General features: G+C 46.9%; 1 long non-coding RNA gene across 2 annotated transcripts in view; it reads right to left on the bottom strand.

Annotated features, from left to right (window-relative positions):
• Positions 1 to 14723, bottom strand: part of LOC150044871 (uncharacterized) — a 58018-nt gene that overhangs the window by 12282 nt on the left and 31013 nt on the right. The window contains exons 3-4 of one of the 2 annotated variants that reach the window (XR_016533115.1): positions 13963 to 14132; positions 11726 to 11780 (exon numbers count right to left, since the gene is read on the bottom strand). This is a non-coding gene — a long non-coding RNA (uncharacterized LOC150044871). Of the gene's footprint in view, positions 1 to 11725; positions 11781 to 13919; positions 14133 to 14723 lie in introns of both variants that reach the window. The other variant, XR_016533114.1, reaches the window with a different exon arrangement.

Genomic DNA, 14723 nt, shown 5'->3' with positions numbered 1-14723 from the left:
TCCTGTTACATGGAGGGGGGATTGGCTATAGGACCATCACCCACTTTCAAACTGTGTAGCCGAAACATGCACCATCAAAACAGGCCACAACAATACCAATAGCACCTATCCTCACAGATAAGAAAATAGAGGCCTGAGACATGTAGCCCCGGGTCATCCCACTGGAAGGGCTTGAACTCTGGGCCTGAGCATTGTCCCTGGCTCAAGGCTAGGGCTCCATCACTTGAGCCACAGCGCCACTCCCAGTTTTTGGTGGTTAATTGGAGATAAGTGTCTGTGCCTGGGTTGGCTTTGAATGGTAATCCTCATATCTCAGCCTCCTGAGAAGTTAGGATTACAGGTACGAGCCACCGGTGCCAGCTCCTTTGCTAGTGCTCTACCACTTGAACCAGAGCTCCACTTCTGGTTGCTTTGTTTTGGTAACTACTTAGAGACAAGAGTCTCGTGGATTTTCCTGCTCAAGCTGGCTTTGAATCACAATTCTCAGATCTCAGCCTCCCGAGTGGCTAGGATTTACAAGTGTGAGCCACTCACCCACCGATGCCTGGAGAAGAGTCTCCTTTTCCTCTCATTGGGTGTGCTGCTCAACAGGGCCTGTTTTTGTTCAATTGCACATGGGTATGTGTGCACACAGGGCAACATGGAGCATGGAGCTGTATTTTGAAGAAGGAGGATGCTCCTATCCACTGACAGGACTGCAGTGCCAGGCAGTCTAGCAACCCTTGGAAGGTTTTATAAATCCGTGGACGCCTGGGGCTTTCCTGGGAGGTGCAGGCAGGAAGGATGGTACAAGTTCCTCATGAATGGGAGCAGGTAGCTCCATGTTGGCTGCTGTTGATGCATCACTTATGATGAGAGCCAGAGTTAGGCCCAGAAGAGACTGGGGCCCTGCGCAAATGTCTGAGTCACCTGCCAGCAAGTGAGCTGAGCTTTGACATTTAGGTCTCAAATTAGAAAGTCCCTTGATCCTAGAAGAGATCCAGTTTGGGGGTAACTCTCCTAGAAGAGAGGGGGGCAAACCCAACATTCTATCAGTGAAGAAATAGGAGCAAGGAGGCTACTGGGATGAAAAGAGTCCTTGCTCCCCAGTGGAGGGCTTGGTTTGCATCCCAGTATGTCATTTATTAGCTGTGTGATGATGGGCTGGTTATGAAGTATTTCTGTGTCTCAGCTTCATCATCTCTGAAACAGGTTATTGAAGGCAACTACTGGCTGTGATAAGAATTGGATGAGAAGATGGGAAGTCAGGTGTCCCGTTTCTGGTCAAAGAACTAAAGAATAATCATTCCAGACATGCTCAATGAAGTCCCTTCCAGGGGTGACACTGTCCCAAAAGAAATGTGGCTCACACCTGTCATCTAAATACTCAGGCAACTGAGATCAGGATCCGAGTTCAAAGCCAGCCCAAGCAGAAAAGTCTACGAGACCCTTATCTTAAACTAACCAGAAAAAAAAAAAAAGCCACAAGTAGAGCTGTGGCTCAAGTGATAGAATGCCAACCCTCAATGAAAATGCTAAGAGACGGGGCTGGGAATGTGGTTAGTGATAGAGTGCTTGCCTAGCATGCATGAAGCTCTGAGTTCAAGTCCTCAGTACCACATAAATAGAAAAAAAGCCAGAAGTGGTGCTGTGGCTCAAATGGTGGAGCACTAGCCTTGAGCAAAAGAAGCTCAGGGACTGTGATGAGGCCTGGAGATCAAACTCCAGGACTTGCTAAATAAATACATAAATAAATAAATAAATAAAATAAAATAAGCTAAGAAACAGCTCTGAGTCCAAGTTGCAGTGTAAGTAATAAAAAATAAAGCCATTAAGAGAGGTAAGGAATCAGCTGGGAACTCTCCTACCCTCAAGCAGCCAGCTGACTACAGGCCACCAACCCTCAGGCCTCTGGTCTCCATCTCATCCCTAGCTCCTGCTGACAGGGGGCCCCTACAGACTCCAGTTGGACCTCTGGTCCCACCTCCTCGCAGGCGCGGTAGTCTCCATCAGCTGCTGTTCAGGCTCCCATTCTGTGGCTGATGGACAAGGGGAGACCCCAGATATCTAGGCACGGTGGATTCTGTTGTTCTATGTGTGTTCTTCTCTAGGCTTCCTCTTAGTCTATGCTGCTCAGAATGAATGGGGGGTGGCCATGGCCTTGAATACCAACCCCCTACCCCCCTGGCCCCGCTGTCTGGCCCCACAGTCTGGAGGCAGCCTTGTTCCCAGCCCCCCCCGCTTTCCACCCAGCCTGACTCATTCTGAGAGCATAGCCTTGGAGAGGGTCTGGCCTCCAGCTTCACCTTCGCTTTGGTTTCTGCTTGGGCGGCTCAGAGCAGTTTTGTTTTTAAGTATAAACCCACAGAGCTGCTCCCCCCCTTCCATCTCTGATTCCCCAAAACAAACAAAGGATGTTGGTCTGCATTTTGGTTTGTTTTGAAGCTGCAGAGGAGAGTGAAGGAAATGGGTTACCTCAGGAGCTTTGAGGGTGGCCTGGCAGCCACGGAGGGGTGGGAGGTGGTGCCTGGCTCCCGAGAAGGGGTTGGTCAGGTCACCCTGGGTGGGCCCCATGCCTCAACAGGATGTTGGAACTTGGGGTTCGTTGACCAGAGGAAAGGCCCTGGTAGAAAGCAGCAAGCCCAGTCCCAGGCCTGGTTCTAAGACCTCTTGCTGTGTGATGCTAGATAAGGCATTGCTTTTTCTGAGCTTTGGTTTGCTCTAATAAAACAGGCCCACCAGGCTCTACCCAAACCTGTGCTACAGTTAGCTTTGACTTTTGTGTGTGTGTGCAGGTCCTGGAGCTTGTGCTCAGGGTTAGTGTTCTACCACTTTAGAGCCATAGCTCCACCCCCAGCTTTTTGGTGGTTAATTGGCTTTGAACTGCAGTCCTCAGGTCTCAGCGTGATGAACAGCTACAGTGAAAGGTGTGAATTATAACAGCAGAAGCTGGCTCTCCTGTCCTTAATCCTTCTAGTGAAAAAAACTAAAGACCTTGTCATTGAGTGGCATCATTTGGCAACTCATGGAAAGAGGCATAACAGCTCTCCATGCTTAATCCATGGAACGTTGTTGGGTTTTGTTTTTTTTTTTTGCCAGTCCTGGGCTTGAACTCAGGGCCTGAGCACTGTCCTTGGACTTTCTCAAGGTCAGAGCTCTACCACTTGAGCCTCAGCACCACTTCCAGCTTTTTTCTATATATGTGGTACCGAGGAATTGAACCCGGGTCTTTGTGCATGCTAGGCAAGCATTCTACCACTAGGCCAAACTCCCAGCCCCAATTCATGGGAAGTTTTAAGGAAAGAACCTAGGGAGGAAAGAAACTCCCTAGCAGGACTTATGTTTCTCATTTGAGGAGAGCTACTTCCTAACCTTCATTTCCAGGATATGGAATCAATTGCTTTTGACTGGAGGGTGCTATTCTGTAGTTACCAAAAGATGCAGTGACTTTTGTGGATTTGGGGGGAGCTGCTTCTCTCAGGGGCCTGGTAGGATCATTACTTTGGGAATTGCCAGAGTTCTTATACTAGGATGGGATGTGCTGACACCTTTTACTTTATTTTTCTTTTTTTCTTTTTTTGAACCCAAGTCAGGACGTGGCATATGCTAGGAAAATGCTCTACCACTGAGCCACAACCTCAGATTTTTTTTTTTTTTTGGTGATAGGTTCTCACTATCTTAGTCTCAGTTGACTTCAAACTCCTGTCTCTGCCTTCCAAGTAGCTGTAATCCCAGCCACTTTGGGGGGGGGAGGGGCCCTGAAGCCCACAGCAATGCAGTCATCACCATTCAGTGAACGGAGCTAGAAGCCACTTTAATAGCAGCGTAGCAGCTACTCTCTACCTTAGGGCTAATAGACAGCAGCCTTGACCTTTAGTGGGGCTGAGCTTTTGAAGGGAAATCCCACAGGCAGGTGGTCCTAACCACTGGCAGGTAGTCGAGCAGGTTAAGTATTTTTACAAAAACAAAAACAATTTGGCAGCTAAGTCTGCCAGGTTATTACAAGATTATAGGCAAGGGCAATCAATGCATCTGCTTCTGGGAGGTGTCTGTAGTTTGTTAGGCCTCACTGAGGCTCCAGCCCAGAAGAGTTTGGAAGTCAGAAATATTTCTGGCCTACAATTCTATCATTTCTATTGTGGGGAGAAGCAATCTTTCTTGGCTGGGCACTGTTGGTTTGTGCCTGAAATCCTGGCTACACAGGAGGTTGAGAGCTGAAGATTGCAGTTCAAAGCCAACCCAGGCAGGAATAGTCACAAGACTCTTAGCTCCATTTAATTTCCCAAAAGCCAGAAATGAAGCTGTAGCTCAAGTGGTAGAGCACTAGCCTTGAGTAGAAAAGCTCAGGGAACAGTGCCCAGGCCGAGTTCAACTAGGATTGGCACCAACAAAGCAAAACAAACAAAAAAGGACTTCAAATGGCCAGAAGTTAGTGCTTGTGTGCCCAATCTGGGATGGTGAAGCTATTTTTTGCTAGGGCCATTGGTATGAGATGTTAGCCGACATTCCTCTTTATGTTTGCTATTGAAAAAGCTCCTAGATTGATTGAATTTCAAGTCCTGCCTGCACTTCTTTGGCAGGGACAAACCAAATTATTATTTTTTTTTTCCAGTTTCAACAAAGGATTTTATTTGCTGATCTCCCAAGAGCAGAATTCAGAAAGCCCTCTGTGAGAACAGTCCTGTAACAAACATTCATAGCCACCTGTCCTCTCTTCATAAGGTGTGCCAGTTACATGCCTCTGTTATTGGAGAGAGAGGTAATGAGGGAGTACTCGACAGAGAATATTGCACTTATCCTGCTTACATCTTTAGGCACACCTTTCCTGCCGGAAAGCCTTTTTTGTAGTCTCTCCATTGAGAAACATTTTTTTTTAAAATAGCACATTATTTAAAGATTTCTGCATGCTACTCTTCTAGTTCCAGTTATCTACTAGAAAGGTAGAGAATTAAAGTTTCCTCCAATCATTAAAGAATACAAGTTACTCTAGGCTCCTAGATCGTTCACCTAGACTTACAGAGGAAGTGAAATCTCAAACTCTACTGTTCTCCAAAATGGGCAACAGAAGAGAAGATTTATTTGATCAGTACCACTACTAAAACGGAGTCACTCCATGAATGAGTGAAGCAAGCTTCCTCACCCGACACTATACAAGACTTGAGTCTCAAATACACAATATAGTTCAGAGAGCCAGCCAGCAGTGCTGAGATGGAGGAACAGATGAAATGCTGGTGAAGGCACAGAGTAAAGAATCCCAAGAAAGGTTTGGGGCCACTTCCATTTAATAAGCTGGTAGTACAGCAGTGTGGTGGCCTGGGCTGTGACAGCACCCAGATGTTTCTGTGCCAACTGCCAGGCAGACCTTTCATTGCTTGCAGGCTGGGCATTCCCCACGCCTGCTGGCCGGCAGCTCTCCTTTAGAAGCCAGGCCACAGTCCATCAATGTCTCTTTGGTCATATAGCACCACCTAGTGGAACGTTCTCAAATAGCACTCTGGTTCTTCCCCTCTTCCTCCTCATTATTGTTACTATTCTTTTAAAACTAAGTCGTTGTCTAAAGGGATTTCAACTCCATAAACCAGGTTATGAGGGCAATGCATCTTGATCAATGTTACCTCCTACCGTCATTCTTCACCATCTTTCCCCACCCTACCTTCAAGGTTCAATTTTTACATAATGTGCATTGAATATATGCTAACTGTATTTGCTCACTCTTTCTCCCCCTATTTGAGTGTTCTCCCCTCTTGCTGTCCTCCCCCAGTTCTGCACTCTCATTGTTTACTGCAGCCTTGTTGCAAAGGAACAGGAAGTTGAATAAGTAGGACTGAGAGGTGCCATGTACTCTTTATTCCATTTACCCAGCTTTACAGTTCTGTACTGTAATATCCAAACCAGGAAATCGATGTTGGTTTAGATCCTGTTAAGTCCTATGCCAGGTCTCTCATGTGCATATTTGTCTAACCACCACCTAATCAAGATACAGAGCCATCCCAACACCACAGACATCTCCCTCAAGCTGCCCTTTTCTACTCAGACCCACCTCCTTACTCGCCATCTCTAACTGTTCTAACCACTAATCTCTTTCCATCTCCACAATTTTTCCAGAAGGTTATTTAAATGGAACCACATATGTGTTATTTAATTTTAAAGTCTTTTTGGCTACAAAGACTATTTATAAAGTTTATGTTTAAAGTAGAACCTGAAACTGGGCACTGGTCATTACTCAGGAGGCTGCGATCTAAGGATTGTGGTTTAAAGCCAGCCTGGATAGAAAAGTCGAAGACTCTTTATCTCTCCACTTAACTATCTAAAAACCAAAGTGGAGCTGTGGCTCAAAGTTAGTAGAGCACTAGCCTTGAGCAAAAAAAGCTCAAGGATAGTGCCCCCCCCACAGGCGCTGAGATTGATTCTCTATGACTGATATCCCCCCCCCAAAAGTAACAACAATCAACTAGCAAAAAGCCGGAAGTGGAGGTGTGACTCAGGTGGTAGAGAGCCAGCCTTGACAGAACTGACAAGTGTGCCAGCACACATAAACAATCCACCGGACAAAACTGAATTTCTTGGCTGCAGCAGGTATACTGGCAGTGCTTTCAGTACTACCATGGGGGAGTAATTCACATACTCTGGAGAGCAGAAGCACAGGCACTACCACAGGAAATTCCACTGTAAAGTAATGCTTTAGGGACTAGGAAGGAAAAGGCCTGATCTAGAGTTCACAAACACTGATTCACAGCCTGAATGACCCAGCAGGGTGATGAAATACATATTCTTGATGCTATTACTTGTCTATTTGGTATCATAAATAACCCTGAATGTCAGAGGTTAAAGCCACAACCACTTAGGTGGTGAGGAAATTTGCATGTTGGTCATCATGGAGCTGCTTTTGTCACCTGGCTGGCAGTTTTTAGTGTGTGGGTGTGTTTTTGCCAGTCATGGGGCTTGAACTCAGGGCCTGGGTGCTGTCCCTGAGCTTCTTTCACTCAGGGCTAACTCTCTACCACATGAGCCACAGCACCACTTTTGGCTCTTCTGTGTAGCTTATTGGGGATAAGAGTCTCATGGACTTTCCTACCCAGGCAGGCTTTGAACCACAATCCTCAGATCTCAGCCTCCTGAATAGCTAGCATTACAGGCATAAACTACTTGCACTCAGCTGAAAAAAATAACTGGACAAGGTGTTTTTTTTGTTGTTGCTTTTACAAGAACACAGAAAGTAGGATGTGAGAAAATGGAAGATAAAGAAATGCATGATAAAGTTATATTGACTGTGTAACACTTTCACTAGACGGTAGCCTTAAGAAGCCAGTCTTTTTGTGTGACTGTGTGCAGGGGCTTTGAACTCAGGATCTGGGCACTGTTACTGAGCTTTTTTGTGAGTTTTTTTTTTTTTTAGTTGGTCATGGGGTTTGAACTCTGAGCGTGGGTGCTGTCCGAGACCCTGAGCTTTTTTGTTCAAGGCTAGGGTTCTGTCATTTGAGCCACAGCTCCACTTCCAGCTTTTTTTGGTAACTAATTGGAGATAGTTTCATAGACTTTCCTGCCTGGCTTGGCTTCCAACCCCAGTCCTCAGATCTTAGCCTCATGAGTAGCTAGGATTGCAGGTGTGAGCCACCAATGCCTGGCTTTTCTTCCAAGCTTAAAAGAAAAAAGACACTAATCCCCCCCCAAACCCAACAAACCATTCACTAAATGGGCCAGGGAACTAAAGAGAGACTTATCAAAAGAAGAGATTAAAATGACAGAAAAGCATATGAGAAAAATGTTCACCATCCATGGTCATAAAGGAAATATAAATAAAAGCAACCCTAAGATACCACCTTACCCCAACAAGAATGGCCAAAATTTTGAACTCAGATAATGACAGTTGCTGGCAGGGTTGTGGAGAAAAAGGAACCTTACTGCACTGCTGGTGGGATTGTAAACTAGTTCAGCCACTCTGGAAAGCAGTGCGGAGGTTCCTTAAAGAACTGAAAATAGACCTTCCCTATGATCCCACCATACCACTTCTGGGCATCTATCCTGAAGATCATGACCCAAGATATGACAAGGACACCTGCTCGACTATTTTCATCTCTGCACTATTCACAATAGCCAGGTGATGGAAACAATCCAGATGCCCCACTGCAGATGAATGGATACAGAAAATGTGGTATATATACACAATGGAATTCTACATAGCCAACAGACAAGATAAAATAATGGCATTCACAGGGAAGTGGATGAATCTAGAGCGAATCATGTTGAGTGAGACAAGTTAAGACCAAAGGAACAAAAGGCGCATGGTTATCCTTAATAGGTGGCTATTAGATCCAAACAGTACAAGAGCGAGGACTCAATATTTGCATTCCCAATGCTATGGACATGGTAATGGAAATATAAACACAACTACATAGACATAAAAACCTATGACTCTATAGACATAATGTTTTATTACATAGATTAATATGTATCTATGATATACAAATCCTTAGCCTAATTTTGATTATGTTCTAAAAACTAAGTGCGCCAATGATTGTATATAGAGATTCCCTTCTTGAGTACTTGTTTGTTAAACATGTCATTTGAAATATGATGTAAAAATAAATGTTAATAAATTCTTTAATAAAAAAAGACAAAAATTTGGTATTGCCAAATGCTGCTTAAGGTTAAGGATCAAATTAAGTTTGGAACTAAATCAGACAGCCCAACAGCCTAGGGGTCTGAAATCTTTGCATAAAAATGAGCTTGGGTTTGGACTCATATTCTCATCAGCCTCAGTTTTCTCTTCACTAAAGCACGGAAAGATTAATTCGTCCTCTGAGAAAACTGGCTTGAGAATTTTATTTTTCTAACATTTGGCAGGCTTTGATGCCATAGGCTTCGAAAATACTTCCATCTAGTGGCGAGTTTGTGGAAGTGCACCATAGAATGATCAGCTCAGGACCAGAGTGAAGCAACATGCCTGCCGGGTTGGACCTGGATAGGTCTCTTAGAGGTGAAGGCCTCAAAGCAGGGGCCAAGGAAGTCTCAAATAAGGCCAGACAGGATGTGCGGGGGAGGTATTGAGAATGAGATGTTTTCCTATCAATTTGCTGAGATGTCTAGTGATTTAAAAAAAAAATTAAATCAGGCTTTATTTCTCCCTTTTTCTACAGACCCTATGATTTCACTTCCTTAGCGTTTCTCTGATTCAGAATTTAGCTCCATGGGTTTACATCAAGGAAGGAACCCTGAGTGTCATATCCAGTTTTTTGTACAATAATAACTCTGCTTGGCTAGAAGGGCTTTGTTGTTGGTGATGGTTGTAGAGCTTGAACTTGGGGCCTAGGTGCTACCCCTGAGCTCTTGTTGTACAGCACCACTTGTGGTTGTCTGGTGTTTAGCTAGGAATAAGTTTCACACACTTTCCAAACAGGGGTGGCTTGGAGCCGCAGATCTCAGCCTCCTGAGTATCTAGGATTACAGGAGTAAGTCCCCAGCATCCTTCAGTTCTGTGCCCCCCATAACCCTCACAAAGATAAATCAACAAACAAGATGAAAAGAAAGCAACAACAAAGAAAAGAAACTTATAAAAAATAATAAACCTATCAGCATGAACTATAGGAAATAGGGTCTTTTCTTTGTTACTATTTTGTTTTCTTTTTATCTTGTTTGTTGCTTTTCTGTCTTTAAGAGGATAACAGAATGGGTGGGGAGTTTGGCCTAGTGGTAGAGTGCTTGCTTGGCAAGCAAGAAGACCAGGGTTCTACTCCTTGGTATCACATACACAGAAAATCCAGAAGTGGTGCTCGACTCAAGTAGTAGAGCACTAGCCTTGAGGGCAGTACTCAGGCCCTGAGCTCAAGCCCCAGGACTGGCAAAACAAAAACAAACCAACCAACCAAACAAACAAAAACCAGGGAATGGCATTTAACAATCCTGAATTTCTTTCCTTTTTTTTTTTTTTGTGATTATGTAAGATCAAAACCTTGTTTTTTCACCCCCCCCCCCCCCAGGGCCTTGATTACTCCAAGCTCACTCAAGGTGTTTGGGAAAAGTACAGGGGTCAGCTGCGACCTACAAGTATGAATGGAGAACTTGTCGGATTGGCTTCCCCTCCCCCTGCAGGCTGTTCAGTTTCTAGAAGACTCTCTGGTGTATCTCTTTTGGAGAACCTTCTCATCTTTCCCTTACTCTATTTCAAGTTGGGATTTTCTTGGGCTGATTTTTTTTTCTCCCTCTACGGATACTTTGTATCTCTTAAGATTTTGGTGGCTTTATATTGATCTTTTTTTCCCCCTAGAAGGCTTTGGAAACACGTGTTCTGCAAGTCCTAGGAAATAATATCTATCCATCCATCTGCATTATCTTGGGAAGCTCCTGAGTAACTCAAGTTCCTCCTTAGAGCTGGGCTGGCTCACCCTAAGCTGCCTGGATTGGGTGAAAGCACTCTTCATCTATTTAGATTTATTGTGTGTGGTGTGCGTGTGTAATAGTGATGTTTGTGTTTGGGGCTCATGTGTGGAACATTTAGTAAAGTTTTTGTTGTTGTTGGTGGTGGTGGTAGTTGTGGGGCTTGAACTCGCGGCCTGGGCTCTGTCCCTGAGCTCTTCAGCTCAAGGCTAGCACTCCACCACTTGAGCCACAGCAGCACCACTAATGGTTTTCTGGTGGTTCACTGGAGATAAGAGTCTCATAGACTTTTGTGCCTGGGCTAGAACTCAACTCCCTGAGATCTCTGTGGGCACAGTTCATGCCAGGAGGACACAGGTGAAGTCAGCCATGAGAGGAGGTACACAGAAGCTACAGGGTCCTCCAAGAACTCTTAGATGTTTTCACCCAAAGGGGCCAAGGCTGAGATCTCCTCTTCCCTGTAATGATGTGAGACCACCATCGGGAGCCTTGGTAATCAGAGAAGCCCCTCCCAGCCTTGGTATCCTTAGGGCTCAATGCTTGTTGGGGACTGACTGTGGGGTCAGTGACCTTGGACCCGCACAATTGAGTACATAAGGAAGTAAGCTCTTATCATGATTTTGGGCTGTGTCAATAGCTTCTCATTTAACCTGTTTGGGACTTGATAGCTTCTCATTCAACCTATTTCAGACTTGATACTGTTTGCACGAATGTAGCCCCTGGCAGTTCCCTAGTCTAAAGAAGTGTATTTAAGATCAGAACTGGAAATAAACTGGGCTACGGTCTTGGGCGACAGGCTTCTTAAGCTGTGGCTCCTGATTTGGGCTGTAGCCCTCCTGAACCCCATCTGTTTGTCTCTCTTCTAATTTTTCCTAGTCCTTGCCCCCTATTTCAGGAACCCCAATCTGCGAACCCTGGTTTGCTGCCGGTTGGCCCCGGCAAATGCTGGCTGCTGTTGGTCAAGGATCAGCTGACCATGCCTGGATTCATAGCCTGCCCAATAAATCACACCGTTGGTTTATCCAATGTGCCCAGCACACAACCAAAATCATTGTGTTAGTTTCTGTGGTAGGGATGGCTTGCATCCAAACTGAAGACACTTGCATGACACTGCAAGGATTAGAGATTACCTTCCAGAGGCCAAGGGCAAAGGCGGGGCCTCTGCTTGGGCAAGGCTAAATTCTTTCCTGTGAAGGCAGATTAAACAGTACTCAGCCTGCATTTGGGGTGAGTTCATTCTTCAAGGGGGAGTTGACTGGTCACTGGACTTGATTTTCATCTGCCCCCAAGGTGTACAGTCCTCAGAGAGGGGAGGGGAGGGGAGGGAAGGGGAGGGGAGGGAAACCACTTCAGATCAGCCATTTGTTCTTACCCCGAATCACTCATCACTTCCATTCTGGTTGTTGAATTCTTGCCATGTGACAGCCCTGGGGAGGTAAGCAGGGTGGATAAGTCAGAGCTAGTGCCCTACCCTCACCCCTCAGTCTAGCTAGGACTCAATTCTTCAGGAGCAAATCAAGAATTGCATAGTTAGAAGCTGGGTGGTGTTGGGTCTTTCTTATAATCCTAGACACTCAGGATGCTGAGATCGGAGAACTGCAGTTCCAAGCCAGCCTGGGCAGGAAAATCCATGAGACTCTAATCCCCAACTAACCACCAAAAAGCTAAAAGTGGAGTTGTGGCTCATGTAGCAAAGTGCCACCTTTGAGAAAAACGAACAAAAAATCCCAATGAGAGCTACAGGTCCTATGTTCAAGCTCTAGTCTAGTCCACCTGTGGGCATGCTGCTGTCACACCCCCGCAAAAAGTCTGTGGAAGGTGAAGTAGGCTCCGTTCACTCAAAGAAAAACTCAGGGGTTGCGAGTGTGGCTTAGTGGTAGAGTGCTTGCCTAGCATGCACTGGGTTCAAGTCCTCAGTACCACATAACACAGAAAAAGCCTGGAAGTGGTGCTGTGGCTCAAGTGGTAGAGTGCTAGCCTTGAGAAAGCTCAAGGATAGTGCCTGGTTCCTGAGTTCAAGCCCCAGGACTGGCCAAAAAAAAAAAAAAGAAAGAAAAAGAAAATTCAGCAAGATTCCTCTCTACTTGGGGACTTCTCAGAGATTGATTTTTCTGAGTTGGGACAAACTAAAGCTGGATTATTGAAAGGACAGGGAAATCCAAACATAGGAAGAATGGGGTGCCTGAGAAAGCAGGCCCAGAGCCACTCTCTTCTGAGGGCAGTCCTTTCCTCTGCTCCTTGAAATGCCTGCTTTGGCTCCTCAGGCCAACAGATGCCCCAGAATGCCAGAGGGACTTGGGAAGGACCAAAGCTTTCCCTGCATTTTCACTGAAACTGTTACATAGTTCAAATTTGCAAGAGGGGAACCTGATTGGCTAGGCTTGAAGTGAGGTGCTTACCCTAATCCAATAAGCTGTGGCAGACTGGGTTGGGGTGTGTGGCCAAGGAAGTGGGGATTAAATCTGATATAAAAAGGCTGCCTGCCTTCCCCTCTTCCTTCAGGAGGAGTGGCTGGGAATCTGGTGATGACTCACACTTGAGTCACCTTTTGGTGACTTCAAATTAGTTCCAACCCCAGGGCTTCCAGGTCCTGTGTATTGAGTGTTTGCTCTTTAAGTGTCCCATTTGAAAGTTACATCAATATACATACATTACTCAAGATCAAGTGACCCAGACCATGACATGTGTGGCACCCATGTTAGCTGGGGAAGGGGCTTATTAAAGGCAGAGGTGTGTGTGTGGGGGGAACATGTAAATCCTGGAAGGGGGCTGGGATGGAACTGAAGAGACAGGGAAGACCTTGGATATTTGTTTCTAGCCTCACAGTTGGGGCACACTGGCCCATAGACACTGGCCCCTCCCTCCCCCCTCTTTTTTTTTTTTTTTTTTTTTTTTTTTTGCCAGTCCTGGGGCTTGAAATCAGGGCTTGGGCTCTGTCCTTGGGCTTTCTCAAGGCTAGAGCTCTACCACTTGAGCCAGTTTTTTCTATGTGTGTGGTACCTAGGAATCAAACCCGGGTCTTCCGTGTGTGCTAGGCAAGCACTCTACCACTAGACCAAACTCCTGCCCCACCCTGCTGTTTTTAAAATTGTCCTGCCCTTTCCTGGAGCTCTGGACCTCTCAAATATGCCTCCTCACTGGATGCTCAAGTTGACTCAGCAGCTTCCCCTGACCCCCCCTTTACAGGGAGTGTGTTGGCCCTTTAACATACAGTTGGGAACTTGGGAGTCTCTAGTAAATGGGGACTGGAGCAGCTATCCCAGGTTCCTTAGAATCAAACTCAAGGCCTGCTGCATGCTAAGCAAGTGCTTCTGGCACTGATCTATGCCCCATCTAGCCAGGCCCCCCCCCCCCCCCAATCCTAAAGGGGCTTTGGCAGATCTGAGCACATCCCCCAGAATGTAGGACATCATGTTTGCATCATCTCCCCTTTCCTAATCAATTTCTTTCTTTCTCTGCATCCAGCTGGCTGGAACACCATTTCTAACCCGGGATGGCCTATTTTCCATTTAAGCCTGCCGCCTCCACCCAGCGGCCTGCCTCGATTGCCCCTACCAATTAATTACATTGATGGCTGTGAGTCGGGACTGTGATCCCGTAACTTGGCACCTCCTTCTCGGGTCTTTAACTGCCGGATGCCGAAAAGAACCTTCAGTTGGTTAGAAGGTGATGGGGGTGGAGGTAGTCTTCCTCCATCCAGGAATTGATGGAACGTCGGATGCGGTTGCGCCTGGCACAGGACGCTGACCTCAAGTGGTGAACTGGAGAATCTGCGAGGCCTAGAAGGGGAGAAAGTGGAGGGTTCACTAAGGGAGTCCAGCCAGCAGGGCCGGCTCTGGCCGGCCCCGGGTGACCCTGAACAGCGAGAACCAGTGTATGAGTGTGTGTGTGTGTGGGGGGGGAATCTTGCAAAACTTAAAAAGTTGTTTTACTTCCCACATGCTCGGGAAAATGACGCTGAGGAGCTTTGCTGGAGAGGAGTACGGTCTCCATGCAACCCGAAGGGCGCTGCTGGCTCGGGTGAGCCGCACCCTTCACCCCCACCCCTCGCTGGAACCCGGGTAATCCTCCGGAACTCCGAGCTGAACGGAAGGAACCACTCCTAGGAGAGCCAAAGGCCACCTTGCCCATCCAGGCCAGTGGGGACGGCAGGGCCCCGCGTGTCCCCGAGCACGCACGCACCGCGCGCACGCCTGCCCCCGCCTCCGGCCGCCCCGTGCCCGGGCGCACGCAGCCCCTCCGCGCGCACCCGCCCGCAGGACCGCGCATCTGCTGCGGGCGCGGAGCGGCCCCGAAGTCAGACCCGCGGGAGCCGAAGGGACTGGCGGGGGATGGGGGGGGGGAGATCCTGGGGGCCGCCGCTGTCCGGG

Source organism: Megascapheus bottae, chromosome 29 (genome assembly GCF_031878675.1).
Source record: "Megascapheus bottae isolate mThoBot1 chromosome 29, mThoBot2.hap1, whole genome shotgun sequence".
Classification (NCBI taxonomy): Eukaryota; Metazoa; Chordata; class Mammalia; order Rodentia; family Geomyidae; genus Megascapheus; species Megascapheus bottae.
Note: the sequence above shows the minus strand (reverse complement) of the source record. Positions and strands in the feature narration are given on the sequence as shown.